The sequence below is a fragment of the Protopterus annectens genome, chromosome 7.part1 (assembly GCF_019279795.1).
Source record: "Protopterus annectens isolate FY-2018-M chromosome 7.part1, PAN1.0, whole genome shotgun sequence".
Lineage (NCBI taxonomy): Eukaryota > Metazoa > Chordata > Ceratodontiformes > Protopteridae > Protopterus > Protopterus annectens.
The window spans coordinates 286,523,807-286,540,275 of NC_056740.1; the positions used below are offsets into that span (position 1 = coordinate 286,523,807).

Consider the following 16,469-nt stretch of genomic DNA (forward strand, 5'->3'; position numbering starts at 1 on the left):
TGTAATGTAACTGATCACTGTAGGATGTATGTTATACATTTTTAAGCATTCTTTTATCCATGAATGTGGGATACTGTCAAATGCTTTTTTTGTAGTCAATCCATGCCAAACCTAGATTCTTCCCCTTTTTTACAGTTCTCAATTATGACTTTATTTAACAATAGATGATCCTTTGTTCCATATGACTTTCTTTTATTACTATTTTGATCTATTGCCATGATTGAGTTTCTTCTAAATGACTATAAACTCAGTCAGCATCAATTCTGCTGCTGTGTACTGTGCATTATGATGTTTGAGGCATGTTGTACACCTGCTGATGAATGCCTGTTGCCATTACGGTTGTCACTATTAGTGAATGCAGTTGTAGTTACATTGAGCCCTGCTGCTGCAGTATGAAGGAACTCAGTGATGCTGGCTGGCCTACCTGGTTTTAAAGGATCATGTTTTGCATCCCCACATCATGCTATAAAGAGTTCACAAGCATACCACAGTGCCCCACAGCATGCTTAGGCAGCAGAACTGGAATTCCAGCAGGCTAAACACATGATCTACTATATTCTTAGTTTGTGTGTTGGTAATCCTATACTGCTGTTTGGCCATGCTTTGTGGGTTGTGTAAGAGCATTATCAACCAAGGCTCCAGACAATATCTTGCATCACCTGTAACACAACAGGCTCAAGGGGAAAATACATACGGGTGGGTAAGACCTGTATGTAGATACATAGATTATGTTTTTGGCTGTAGACATCTAGATGCCTGTACTTGCCTACTAGGTTGACCAAAGAGATGTCTTCATACAGGAAGTGGTGCTACAGATGACTTGTATGTCATATGTGGCAATTATAAAAAAGAAAAATCTAGCAAATCTAGACTTTCTACTGTGTGATACCTTAAACCTCTTGTATCAGATATATGCAAATTATCCTTTAAGAATATCAGATGTTTCAGCTAAATGGCAATTCTGAATGTCCATGACTTTTTCTTTTACTTTTATTTTTAAGTCTATTCATGGACAATTTCAGGCCAATAAAGCCAAACACTTCTAGCTGTGGACATGAATGTTTCTGCCTTCTCATGGCATCAGCCTAGCATAAGAGGAATGTTTGACTTTTGGAAATACAGGGTTGTCGTACCCAACTGATATCCATAAACATTAAAGTGTCTACAAAATATTTCAACTAACAAACTAAAACAATGAATAAAAAAGTCACACAGGAAAACCAACTGGTTAAAAAATACAAAAAGAAAAATCTAGCAAAGCTAGACTTTCTACTGTGTGATACCTTAAGAAGGCCTCTTATGCTGTGCTGATGATGCCAAAAGAAGGCAGAAACATGCATGGCCACAGCTAGAGGGGTTTGGCTTTATTGGCCTGAAGTTGTCCCTAAACAGACTTAAAAATAAAAGTAAAAGAAAAAGTCATGGATATTCAGAATCGCCATTTAGCTGAAACACCTGATATTCTTAAAGGATAATTTGCATATATCCCATGTTGCTCTGATACAAGAGGTTTAAGGTATCACACAGTAGAAAGTCTAGATTTGCTAGATTTTTCTTTTTGTGTTTTTTAACCAATTTGCTTTCCTGTGTGACCTTTTTACTCATTGTTTTAATATGTGACGATTATAGAAACTACCAGCACACCTCTCAACTGTCCAATATTTCACAGAATGTCCAGAGTTGTCCATAATATTTTTGTTCTGTTACTCATAAAATGTGTGTTTTTCTGTCATTTCATTGAGGATTGCAGTCACTACAATAATGACCTGCATTTCAATTTCAGATTTCATGTCCTTCAGAAAATGCATGCTAATGCAAAACATATAATTCTAGAAACATTTTAAGTTTATAAGAGCAGCATTTAAAATCTGTCTCTGATTTTGGACTTTTGTCGCCACCCCTTAATTTTCTCTTTGTCACAAATTCTTGCGCTAAGAGGTTATGAGGTGTGGCTCTAAGTATGCCATGAACATGTAGGTTATTATCCCCTATGCATGGCACTGCAGTGTGCCTGGTAATTCATGGAATAGTAATATTCCTTTACATACAGCAACAATGTAATCAAGGAATTTGTCAAGTATTCTACATTCTGATGCCTGAAAAATACCCAGTGTGTCCCATAAAAGTCTCTGGAAGGTCTCTGTAGCTAGTATTTTAAATGCTATACATATCATGGTATCCACAGGTATAGGAAGTCCATGCATTCTACTAGTTATAATCAGTGATCTATACAAGTCAACCAATACCTATATAAATCTTTTGCCCACAAACAGGTGGTCCCATAATCATTGCCATGTTAGCTGGTGAGAAGTTATCCTGTGCCAGTACAGTTTTCACTGGCATACGTGTATGTGCCACCCATGTTGGAATAACTCATTGAACTTAGTAGGTGCTTTTGCTTTACAGTTGCTAAGGCTAACATTTTTACCTCAGCAATGCTACAAAGTTTGGTTTTCTCTTTGCCTTTATATGCCTTTTGACTAAGATAAGAAGTACTGTAGTGTAGATGCAACAGCCTATGCTTGTCCACATCTGACAACTTCGAGTTATGACCCGATTTCCCCGAATCTTGTCTGTGCATCATTGTGAATGTGTTTCTTTACTTACATGTTATTATACAGTCATTTGCATGTCCATCTCTGTGTGTCTTTTAGAGCATTGTCCCATACTGCTACATGTTGTTGTTGTTGTGTCTTTCGGCGGAACTCCGGTCCGCTAATGATTGGCAGTTGATTTTTACATGCCGAGTTGCCACCCCTGACACACAACCTTCAACGAAGGTATGTCCATTCATGCATGTCTCCACGTAGAAGACGCGCTAGCTGAGAATCTAACTGGACAGCATCTTACTGTGAGGCGACAACGCTACCGCAGCACCACCGCCGTGGATATTATCCCATACTGCTTCATAATTCTCTGAATACCTACCTAGCTATTCATTCTTGGTTTTCTAGCAAGAATAGACTGTGAACTTTGCTAACTGATTATGTATACCCCTCGGAGACACAATTCAATGACTGCACCTTGGATACTGGTACAGAAATGGTTTAAAATACTTCATTACCACATTGGATGAACTGCTGCAGGACAATACTAAGAGGAAAAAGCACAGCAGATGGCACAGATGTATCAAGGAGCATGTGCTATGCTACCACTGTACAAGGAGCACATATATAATGTAGAAAGACTACCTGATGTATAACATTACCAATGGGGGGGGGGGCAGTGATACAGCATAGTATACAGGATGACAAGATGTGCATAGGTAGTGAAGTCAGCAGGACAGGTAAAATATTAGAGTAATATTCTGACAACCAATGTTATATATCAGATAGTGGCATCCATAAATAATAAAATCACTAAAATCAAGTTACAAATAAAGGAAATCATAAACATGGAAAAAGATGTCTACCAACGTCATGGTTATACAGCAAGAGGAAAAGGAAAACACAATTAGTGATAAAACATCAAGCTTGATCTGCAGCACTGGAGAATAAAATACTGACTGTGACCCAGTTGATCTAGATGTTTGTTATTGCTGGTGCAGGATGAAGAAAGAATAAAGTTATGGCTGCTTGCCTCTCCAGGAGGATAGCTGTCGTTGACTTGTAGTTGGAAGTAGGGCCACTTAGTCATTCAGGGTGGAGATGAGGACTTGAAGCGGTTTCCTATTTGGGAAAATCATGTAGGGTGAGAGGCTTGCCTGTTCTAAGGACTGTGGATGGCCTCATTACCAGAGGGCCACATCTCATTGCCCACCCAGTCAATAACATGGCATCTGCTTGCAGGGGTAAGATAGGGCCACAATTCAAAAAAATTCAACTTGTACAACAAATACATGAATAAAAAATAAAACAGGGCCCTAATGTCAAATGTCAAGCCCCTTCAGATATATCAGAAAACAGGAACATCTATCTGTTTAGATTAATCAAGATTTGCACATTCCTATTTTGTTATTACTTCAGTCTTTGAAATGGTGCTTAATGAAACAATATGCTGCTAGTATTCAGGAAAGATTATGACAACAGATATAGCATGCCATTCATGTGAGCTGCAACTGTGTGTGGGCAATACAACTTGCAGTGTAGCTGAGGCAAATTTTTTGAGATACACAGGAAAGTATGTCAATATATCCTAGATTGCCTTGCACTGCAACAGCCATGCATTGGGGCAAGAAATGGCAATCTAGAAGCTTAACTGCTGTAACCTAAGTTGACATTTTCCATTTCCCATGTTTCTATCAAGATACCTTTTGAAGAATGTTAATAAATGACTTGTTTTAATTATCAGAGAAAGCTTATTCTTAATCCTGCAGTGCATTGCTCAAAGTACCTGTAATGTATCCTTCTATTTTAATATTTATTTTTGTGTTGTCTTCCCTAATTAGGTGTTAACTCCACCAACAGTACATTCCAGGCATGGACTTTCAATCATAAACTGATCAGATATTACCTTACAGCTCAGATAGATGTTATTTCTAATTATACAATGACTCCCTATTAATATCGGAAAATGTGAACGCTGATTGGCCCAGCCCAAGTAGCGTGCCCGTTGTAAATCCCACAATATACCAACAGAAAAAGGTCCGGTCGCCCGTCGTTTTCCGTTGGTACAAAGTGCCCCAAAACCTTTTTAGAAAACTGAACAACGGAGACTTTCTTTTCTCTGTTGCTTCCGTTTCAAAGCATTGATGTACTGGGTATGCGTGGGAATGCAAGTCCCATACGCATGTGCAGTACATCAAAAGGAACAATCAGTATACCACAACCGGCGGAAGAACAGTAATCCGCCATTATACAATGACATTATTTAAGAAAAGTAAGTATTTTTTTTTTCTTAAATAGTGTCATTGTATAATAGCAATAACCAACTCCTTGGTTGTGGTATATTATAGCAATAACCCACGCCTGGGTGTAGGTAATGCTGGATTTACCCACGGTTGGCATGGTTTGGTCACGAGGGCGAAGCCCAAGTGGCCAAACAAAGCCATCCGTGGGTAAATCCAGCATTATCCATACCCAGGCGTGGGTTATTGCTATTATACAATGACATTATTTAAGAAAAAAAATACTTACTTTTCTTAAATAATGGCATTGTATAATGCCTCCTTGCTGCCCTTCCCCAGCTGTCTGGTATTCTGCGGCAGTTCTGATGTACTGCGCATGCATATGCCTATGCAGTACATCAGAGCTGTGGGCAAAAAAAGCAACAGAGAAAGCAAGATCTCCGTTGCTTTTTTAGAAACTGTTTCGCTATGCTAAATGGGTTTAACATAGCGAGACAGCTTTAAAATAAGCAACGGAGATCTCCGTTGCTTTTTTTAAAGCTGTCTCGCTATGTTAAATTCCTTTAACATAGCGAGACAGTCTTTTTAAAAAGACTTACACTAATGGAAAAAGTCCGGGTGACCGGACCTTTTTTCATTAGTATAAGTCGATTTACAACATGCACGCTGACCAATCAGAGTGCACGTTTTGGAATATTAATAGGGGGGTCATGGTATAATGAATATTTACCCACGGTTGCCTTTGTTTAATCACTCAGGGTAAATCTTCAATATACCACACCATGTATTGGTTATTGCTTTATTATACAATAACTGGCCATTAACATTCTAAAATTGAATATGCTGACTGGTCAGCCCAAACTAAATGCCTGTTTCAAATCGAGTATATACCAAAGGAAAAAAGTTTGGTCCCCCAGACTTTCTTCCATTAATGTATGCTATTAAAATTTTACTTTTCTTTATTTTTTTTAAAGAAACTTATGAAAAACAGAGACTTAAAAATGAACAAGAGAGACGGGACAGAGACAAATACAGCGATAATCAGGTACGTTATACAAAACTAGAAAAACATACCTGATATCCTTATATTTTCTCTCTCCCATTCATTTGAAACATCCAGACTTCATTCTTTTAATTAAAAACAACACAACAACAAAAAAGCAATGAAGATCTTCCTTTCTGAGTTACTTCCTTTACACAGCACTGATGTACTGTAAGTGTGGGAATGTAAGTCCCACTCACATGTACAATATATCAGCAAAGCCTCAGGATACAGAGGAGAAAAACAGAAGAGCAGCACAGTGCTGTTATACAAGGACAGTAACTAAGAAAAGTAAGTAACATTGTTGTTATACCTAGCCATGGGTTATTGCTATAATATTTTTTAACAAACAGAACCACTCTAGGAATGGGCACCTGAAATCACACCAGAATGTCTGCATATTAGCCGATTTTCACATCGCAGAATTTAGTCAAGAAATCCGTAGGTTCTGTGGCGGACAGGTACTGTGCATGACAGGATGCTATGATATTACTTTTAATACTACTGATATGTATTACTCTGTGAGCATTCTGTAGTCCACAGCTGTATTGCTTCTTTTGCCCTCAGATGATCTCTTACAAGTGTTATTGTTTCAATAGTTTATTAAGCTTATGATGTACTGTAACTCAAGAAGCTTGACTGCTCTAACTGCATTATAATAATTCCAACATCCATTATACAGTGACATTTTTCCTCTAAGGAGACGTTAACTCTATAATTTTAGACTTTAATGTTGTATGTCAGATTTTTTTCCATTATTGTTATTTCTTCGTTTTAGGCTCCTAGTGCTGATGTCAGCTTGCACTGCAGAGTGTCCTGGGCACAAACTTTCAAACAGAACCAGATCAGATATTGACTTAGAAATTAGGTGGAGGTTGCCTTTCAGTAATGCTAAGAAACAGAATAAAATCACGTTTCATGCACTCTTGCTGAATAGTTCATGTTTTCCAGTCATGCAGTTTTTCTAGTAAGGAAGTGTACCTTTGTGGGTTCTTTTAGGTGACTTGTTTAAAGGCTACAAAACATAGCACACATTGAATAACTAGCTAAATGACTATGTTAAAAAGTGTCACACTGATGTCACTGGTGTGAGCAGACATCGTTATCAACACTAGTTCCTCTTTTTCCCATTTTCAACATGGGGTTGGATTGTCAATTAACTGTCATTATTTTTCTTGATTCAATGCCACTCTCCTATCTTTGGTGCTCATGCCTGACTGCTGCAGGTCTCTCATACAATCCATCTATCTCTTTCTTAGTTGCCCTCACCTTCTCTTGCCTTGTTCCCGTTTTTCCCAAATCGTCTTCACCAGATTGTCTTCTGCTTTCTTACACATGCCTAAACTATAAAAAGGTGTTCCCTTTGACCTTCTCTGCAATTAGAGCTACTCTGGCTTCTGCTCTGATGTCCTTATTTCTTTGGATGCCCCACAGTGTGAATCCTACCACCTATATCAGGCACTTCATTTCCATCACCTCTGTCTTCCTCATCTGCTCTGCCTTTACAACACATGTTTCTATACCATACAGTAGTACTGGCCACACCACTGTTTTGTACATCGTACTTTTCAGCTTCTTTGGTATTCTTCTCTCACACATACTAGCAGCTTCTCTGATTCTAGCTTTGACCTCTTCATTCAGGTTTCCCCTTCTCCTCAACTATCCCTCACAGATACATGGAGTTGTTAACCTTTTCTACTAGTTGTCCTTCTATCAGTTTTCAGTTTATTCTGATTTCCCCATTTGCTGCTATGACAGCATTCTTGTACATACTCAGCTTCATCCCATGTGTCTTCAGTTATGTGTTACATCCCCCTATCATTTTCTGAAGTTCATGATCAGAGTCTGTTTGTTACGCCACATCACCTGCATACAGCAGCTTTGGTGATCTGTCCCCTCCAACCTGTTTGCTATTATAGTTCATCACCAGTATGAACAGCAGTGGGCTCAGAGTAGAACTTTGATCCATACCCACTTCTTCTTGTGTCATTGACCTGCACTAATTCTACAAATATTTCCAGAAATTTGAACCATTGCAGGATTGACAAAATCAGCTTTCATGGAACCTTGTCATATGCCTTCTCCAAGTCTATAAAGGCCTGGTTGGACTCTTTCCTCAAGTCTAGCTTCTTTTGAACAATTTGTCTCACTGCAATTAATAGGTTGGTTTTACTGCATCCTGATCTGAATCTAAACAGATTATCTCCATCTTACTTTCTACTACTCTGCATATTTATTTATCAACCACCCTCTCCAGAATTTTCATGCAGTCTGACGAGAGTTTGATACCTCTGTACCGCTCTCAGCTGTGAATGTCTCTATTGTTCTTGTACTCTGTCACTATAATGCTCATTTTGGTGCACTGATAACAAGTTATCACTAAATGATGGGAAAACCAAGGAAATCAACATCGATTTTAGGAAGATCAAAAGGACCATCATCAATGGTGCTGCAGTGGAAAGAGTAAATAGCACCAAATTCTTAGGGGTACATATCTCACAAGACCAAAGTTGGGGCATAAACACTTCCTACCTTATAAAGAGAGCCCAACAACATCTCCACTTCCTTAGGAGACTTTGTAGAGCTAACTTCCCTCCACTGGTCCTAATCACCTTCTACAGAGCCACGACTGAGAGCATACTGACAAACAACATTGTTGTCTGGTACAGAAATTGCTCTCAAGCTGACTGAAGGCACTGGATAAGATTGTTAAACAGGCTACAAAAATCATTGGCTTCAACCTTCAATCCCTACAGGACCTATATTTAACTAGATCCTATGGCAGAGTCCAAAAACTATTGAGGGATGCACACCATCCGGCTCATGGACTGTTCAAACTCCTGTCAACACGGAAGCACAAGAGAAGCATTCGATGCAGGACATAAAGATTCCATAATAGCTTCTTCCCATATGCTGTCAGACTGCTGAATAACAAACCCTTAGCCTAATCCACTACATGCATACCGCTCAACCTCTTAGAGTAAGAAATCTGGACAAAGCCATGAAAAATGTGGTACAAACAGAGACAATTTTTAAATATTGCTCTTACAAACTTAGAAAGTTGACAGAATAACAGGTTTTGCATTAGCATGAATGTTCTGAAGGGTATGAAGTCTGAAACTCAAATGTCTGTTATTATTTTCTAACTTCAATCTTTAATGATTTGCCACTAATTTGCAAGAAAGCCACAATTTTATGAAAAAGGACAAAAAATATAAGGTAAAAAACTGGACATTGTACGAAAATCTGTACAGTTGAGAGGTATGGCTACATGGGTAAAACATTTGTGTGCAATATGTCATTATTGTTTACATAAGACTCTCTGAATAGCTCACTTCATATATCTTCCTCTGCACCAGGAAAACTTATGTATGGTATATATTGGTGGGGAGTAAGTTTACATGTTTGCCTCTCTTATTTATTACAGTACAGTTTTTTGCATATACTTATATTTCTACTGAGTCTATTCCTGCTGTTGCATTTGTTGTGTTTCTGGTGTAAATAGAGTTTTCAAATTTGTTTTACTTTATTTACTTTTTTGTATTTTATTTTTTTTATTATTATTTAATGTAATTTATTTTTTTATGAATTTAATCTGTCTTTCTTCTGTAAACTGTCATTCTTATGGTACGAGCCTGAGCACTGAAATTCCATGCAGTGATACACACTTTTTCCTCTAACTTGATCTGTATAACAATAAAGCTGACTTTGACTTTGAATTATTCTCCAGTCATACAGGCTATGCCTTTCTCTTCATACTACTATGATTATCTTCAGAACATATTCTCCCCTAACACACCAGACATCTTGATCTCATCTGCCATGATCTCATCTTAGCCTGCTACTTTCCCTGACTTTATTTTCCTTAGTGCTGTGCTTACTGCATCAATGGCAGGATCCTTTTCCTCCTTAATTGTAGGTTGCATCTAGGCCAGTAAGCATTCTGTATGTTTTTCTTCTTTCAGAAGCCACTGGAAGTATCCTGGCCTCTCTAATAAATGAAAAGCTCAGAATGATGAATTTCAATGACATGTAGTCTGATGTTCACAAAGGAAGATTCGTCTTCACATTTTTAATTAATGTTTCATTGTTAGTTAATATAAAGTCCAAACACTACCACATGCTGCAAATTACACCAACTCTTCTTCCTTTTTTGTCATAGGCTGTGCCTGGGACAGTACCGTTTCTGTGAGGTTTTCTTCATTCAGAAGCTTCTAAAAGAACTTCCATTTGTTTTTGTTATTCTGTGGACTGGTGAGCAGGTTGTTGCTGGCACCCTGAATGGTGTCTGATAATCTTCGTTAGCTTTCTATTTTTGATTTGCAACCTGATAAATGTTTCTTTGTGCCATTTGCTGAGTTACTTTCCAGAAGATGATAGACTGCCTCTGATGCTTTGTTCTTTGGTATTACAACCGCTCTTTTAGCCTGTTTGGTTACCAACTAGTATTCCTTCCTAGCCTGTTCAGCCTTATCTATCTTCCACTTTTTCCTGCAGTCCTACTTTCTTTTGATGACTTCCTGGACTTCTGCATTCCACCACCAGTTTTCCTTATGTACTTATTTCCATGCCTGCCTTACGTGTACATCTGCTCTATAATCCTCACACATACTGCTTAGAGGTGCTGACATTCTTCTTACAGGTTCATATGTTCATAGGTAAGTACTAGGCTAGCTGTCCTCTATGGCCATTTTAAACCTAGCTATGTTCCTTTTTTATACTTGAAATAACCCATTCCATTTGGTATAGATTGGCCTCAAGCATCCCGTGGGTCATAGTCCATAACTTTATAGGTAAGTACTAGGCTAGCTGCCTTTATGGGCCATTTTAAGTGTAACCAATTTCCTTTCCTAAGGTGAAAATAAAACCCTGTACTTTGAGGTGGTAAGGTGAACACTTTACCCATTATACAAACCCACAACAATGGTCAATAATTACATATATTACCCTTACTGAGAATAACTGGGATCATATCATAGATATGCATAGGATAAAGCATTTAGGAGCTATCTCTATCCATTAGTAGTACTGGGGGACGTTATGAGGTACATTTTCTGTTTCCCGTCTGTAGATGTAAGCTGTGCTTGAATATGGACTGGGATAAACTTTGTTTTAAGAGGATAAGGAATCTGTTCCACAGTAGTGGTATCCTCTCTGAGATATACCTGTCCTCCCAAACTGTTCTGATGATGTTGCAGAAGAAGTTTAGATCCCTAGACTGAGTATTTCTGATGCCATTTGACAAGTGCATGGACTTTTCAAAAAGGTGACTGTAATTATTGTGATTTTCATGGATCTAATAATAATTTTCATTATATTAACAGCACACCAGTGTTTGACGAGTTAAACAAATTATAGTTTCTCTAATGACAATGTAGAGAATTCTGCAGATGTGGTTATTGCAAATGGACAGACTTCTATCTTCGGTTTGTTTTTTTGCATGAAATTATGTTGCAATAAGTTATACCAAATGCTGATCCTCTCCCAGTTTCAAACAGGTCATATCATGTGATAGGGACTGAGACCCAGAAAAGAGGAAAGTGATGTCTTTATGTTGAAACCAAGTTTCTGTTACAACACAGATATGAGTGTACTCAAGTTGCAGCAGAGCACAGAGACTTAATTTATTTTCAAGATTTTTGTCACTAAGCAGAAAAAACTTGATGGTTGATGGGGTCCAAACTGGAATTTAGTGCAAGACATTTTTCTATGTTGGAAGGTCCAGGATGTGAATTTTTCAAAAAAAGTTACTAAGGAGAAGCAAGTGCTTTAGCCAGTATATGGAGTCCATGGAGTGTAAGGTACAACCCATCCTTGTAGTAGCAAGTTGAGCTGTCAATCATATTATTCCATACTGACATATACTACATCCTAATAGAATGTCACCTTCTTTGCCAATTGCTAAACCCAGTTATCTTCTCTCTGCATCTGGGCAGCATTTTTGGTGAGGATAGGGTTCCACTATGGACGCAAGTCTTAATACATTTAACACATTTATGGTAAGCTTCAATATGTCTCTCTATATGTCCTTCTAGATTGAGTGTCTCAGATCAGTCACACCTTTACGAGCCACCACCAGACCATAGCCATATTTGTCCCACTAAGGAAACTGCATGCCATTGTAGCTTCTGGCAATTTTGGATGTAACTACATCAACAAGTACCCTGGACAATGACGCAGATGGCACTTGCACCCCACCCCCCCAAAAAATCCTCAACAGTTAAACACCAAACCAAAAATCCAATTCCTACAGATAAAACGTTTACTATGCAAACAAACATACACACAACTTACACAGACACTCCAAGCTTTGAAATCATTAGAACAACCATGGTTGTTTAAATAATTATCAATACTGCTTGCAAACTTGTATTTGCAAGGGAAAATAAGAATTCACACCTCAAAATACAAATCATACCACTGACTAAAGGCATGACATCTAAGCAAACACAGTCTGACTTAAAGCTGTTTAAATGATTATAAAGTATAGCTATAGTAGTTGAATATCATCTCTTCTACATGTCTGACCATCGTAAAAGTATATGTTTAGGGCAGTCACCCTTTCACTTCACCCTAGCTATGGCTATGGAAGCTGGCGCCAGGAATGCAGCTATCATCCTGCCTTTGTCCAGCCAAGCAGATGAAAAGTAAGTGTGCTTCATAATGTCATTTCTACTTGGGCATGCGGACAGCAGCAGTGAATGGTTGCCCTCTGCTGCCTGCTGACTCGTTGCCATATAAGAGTATGGTGGAGTTGCGTTACTGATTGCTGCCAAGGATGTCTTGTCCTGATTCCAAGACACTTGGGGAGTTATTTTCTTTATAATATCAGTGTATGTTGGCTTATCATGACTTTGTTGAAGTGTGGATGAATTTGTTACTTACTAAGCATCTGTGTAAGTGAGAGAATAGCCTCCACACTATTTGATTACACGTCTCAGAAATCATGTCATTCTGGTCCAGTAATAGTTGGCTTTTTGTGTATGTTTGCAATTCCTATACCGTCCCAGAATACCAAGTACGATAAGGGTGGGAACAGAAAGGTGAGAGGTAAGCTGGGGATCCATATTTGCAGGTGACTGATATTACCAACAGCAGGAATGACATATTGAATCAATTTGGTTGTTAGATGTTTTGGCTAGATAAACTATGCTGTGGAGGAGATATTCTAGTCAAGGTGAAGATGGCGAGACAATTTTTTGAAACGACAGGGCAGAAATTATATAACACTGCCTACTTTGAGTGTAGTACATAGATGGACTTTCATATAGCACAGAAAGTCAGCATAAAAACAACAGCATGAGGGTTGAAGAGGTATTATAAAGTCAATTCAGTAAAATCTGAGAGTAGTATAAAGCTATAATGTGACAGGGAACCCAATTACAGTAGTATAAGCACAAACCATGAATTCCATCCATTAATAATAGAATGAGAAATGAACAGGTAGTAAAAATGACACAGTACATTCTCTAGAATAGCAAGCTCATATGCTACCAATGAAATGATTGGAGATTGGCTTAGATGCCAAGACTTAACCGCTGACAACAAATAGAAGAGGAGTTGGCAAAGTTGCCACAAAACATACTTCAAATCAGTGTGGTCAGCTGCCATAAAATTATTATTTCTAAGATGTCAGAAAAACATACTTCAAAGAGCCAGTAGGTTTAGCTACCACACAATGATTGTTTCTATGATTTATCAGACTCAGCTGTTACCCACTTTAATGCTGCAAAACATAGTTACTATTATGAACTAGCCTAAAGGTAAAAGAAAATATAGTTATGAATAGCTGTTGATGATGGCCACGAACCTGTCTGAGAGAAGCAAGGAGTTACTGCAATCAACGGCAACAATGTGTGTAACCAACCTGCAGGTAACAAAAACATTTATAAATAAATAACAGCACAGTGAAGCAAAGCTGGGAGCAACAAGAGTTGCAATAAACAAACAGTAACAGCTTGCAACTCAGTATAGCTCAGAGCCAAGTTGCACTATGAGCCTCACTTTTAGCAATGATGTAAACAATGTGAGAGACCAAGATGAGTATATAACACACCTAAAGAAAAAAAACTGATGTTATCAATAAACCAGAGAGACTGGAAGGAACTCTAAGGTGGAAAGACTATTGGACCATTATCCTGTGCAACTTAACAACTCCCTGTAGGTACCAGTTTATTTATTTTGTAACTGTATTATGACACAGACTTCCGCGGTGGTGCAGCGGTAGCATTGTTGCCTCACAGCAAGAGGTTCTCCCGTTTGATTCTCGGCTGCAGTGCGGGGAGTGCCTTCTGTGTGGTGTCTGCATGTCCTCTCTGCGGTTGGGTGGGCATTCGAAAGACATGCGTAAAAAAGGGCGTGCCTTCATTGGACATTGAGCTGGCACCACGGCGTTCGTGAAAATCTACTGCCAATCATTAGAAGACTGGAGTTCCGCTGTGGCGACCCCTAACCAGGAAAAGCCGAAAGACAACAACAACATTATGTTACAGACGTGAGCTTTGAAGTAAAGTTAAGTGTGAATGTCAAACAGCACAAAATTTAAACATGAATTCAGCACAGAAACAAATCAGAACTGTGCACATCTGTCGTTCATGTATGTGTTTGTGCATGTATGTGTCGGTGTGCGGAACAAGCAGATATAATAATGAAACTGCCATAACAGCAATGACTCCTTCCTATACAGATCTGCTACACTGCTTCTTTCTATGCACCAAATAATAAAAAATTATACATGTTTTAGCAGTTACAAAAGTAACAGCATCATTGTCTTATACAAATGTGTTCTGATCACTGATTAGAAATTAACAGCAGAACAATAAATGCACCACAATCAACAATATATTAATAACCACAAAGAGAGGTGCACAAGACAGATCCTCACAACAAAAACTGAGTTGCATGTACATTTTAAAACTGTTGATTGAAAAATAAACAAAATGCCACAATTTATGTGCCTTTGTCCTTCATTAATTGTAAATAGACTTTATCAGAACTAATTATAACAGTGACATCAGAGCATATAAATAATGTTTCCAATAATACCAGTTTATATTAAAAGAGACAACGGTTAAATAATTAACACATAACTTGTAAGAAAATAAAGTGAATTTTCAAAATCCAATAAATATTTCAGCATATAAAAATACTTTTTCTTGCAAAAGGCATGTATGTATATTTAAAAAACAGCATACAAATGCGTCCTTTGATTTTTGACTTTTTAAAAATCATCCATTTAAAAAGATCACTCAAAGAATGACTTCCTACAAATTCTGTTATAATCTGGCTGCCCACAGTTTTAAAACTAAATTAATTGAAGTGCATTTGTTTAAATCCAGAGGGGCAGCAGCATTCAGCTTTTGTTGTCACAGTAACTCTTTATACTTTAACGTAGTCCCCCAAGAGACACCCCTCGGGTTAGGGGCAACAGTTTCTATGATGCCATAAACAAACTTGATAAAATTCCCACATTGGAAACTATGTTTATAGAGGGCATTATTATTATTTTTTTCTTTTCATGTCAAACCGATTTTTACAGACTTATTTTATTAAAGTTCTTTTAGTTTTACCTACATAAAAACAAGGGCACATATAACATTTTCCTAAATAAACCAAGCCCTTACTTCCACAGTGTCTCCTTTGTTGTTTTAAAACAAAGTGGAAACCACTGTACAACTTTATTTGTTTTCCTGCCATAATGGTGCAATGTCCACATTTTAAGTATTCTTGGCAGTCCCCATCTCAATATCATTTAAAAATTTTCTTCTTTCCAGTAAAGCTCATTTTTATAAATAAACCTAGGGTATTTACCCACACCTTGGTATACTAAACTGTTGACCCAAAAAATATTCCAATGGTTCTTAATAATATCTTTCTTATATTTAGAATCATTGTTGTACTGCAAAATAAAAGCTCTTTCAAAATTCTTTCCTTCTTCTACATTTTCCAAAGGAATCACGGGGATGTCAGTAGTTAACCCTACCTGTAAGAGTGGTTTAAACCTAGTTACCCTTGCTTTTTTTACTTCTTCACTGACTTCCTTCACCAGTTTTCTAGGGTATACCTTAACAAAAAAAATGTCTTCAGTTTTTCTTTCTCTTTGGTATAAGTTTCATTATTTATGAAAAAACATTCTTGCCAATCTAATAAATTTTCCCTTAACCAAACCCTTTTTGAAGGAAATGGATGGAAACTTTTAAGTGTAAATACCCATTCCTAAAAGTGGGTTTCCTATAAAGTTTGGGTGAAATACCATCAATCATCTTGGTGATTAGTGTATCCAAGTAATTCATCTCATTAATATCAAACTTATATGTAAACCCAAATAAATTATTATTCTCAAGGTACTCCATAAATTCAGGAATAATCCCCTGTGCTCTTGTCTACAAGATAAAACTATCGTCCAAAAAAACATAAATATAGACCACAGTGTAGGAAAAATGGGAAGAAAACAAATACTTCCTTTCCCAACTCAGCTTTACTAGATTTGCAAAAACAGAGGTGCACAATGTGCACGGCAACTCCTCTTTCCTGACAGTATAATTTCCCTTCAAAACAATAAAATTGTTTTTAAGTATGATATTCATAAATTTAATAGTTAAACTAGTCTCATTACTAGAGGTGAAATTACAAGTGAGAAGG

At 37.6% G+C, this 16,469-nt stretch overlaps 1 protein-coding gene across 1 annotated transcript in view; it reads right to left on the bottom strand.

Annotated features, from left to right (window-relative positions):
• Positions 1–16,469, bottom strand: part of KLHDC8B (kelch domain containing 8B) — a 1,966,070-nt gene that overhangs the window by 1,340,479 nt on the left and 609,122 nt on the right. The gene's annotated exons all lie outside the window — the stretch shown is intronic.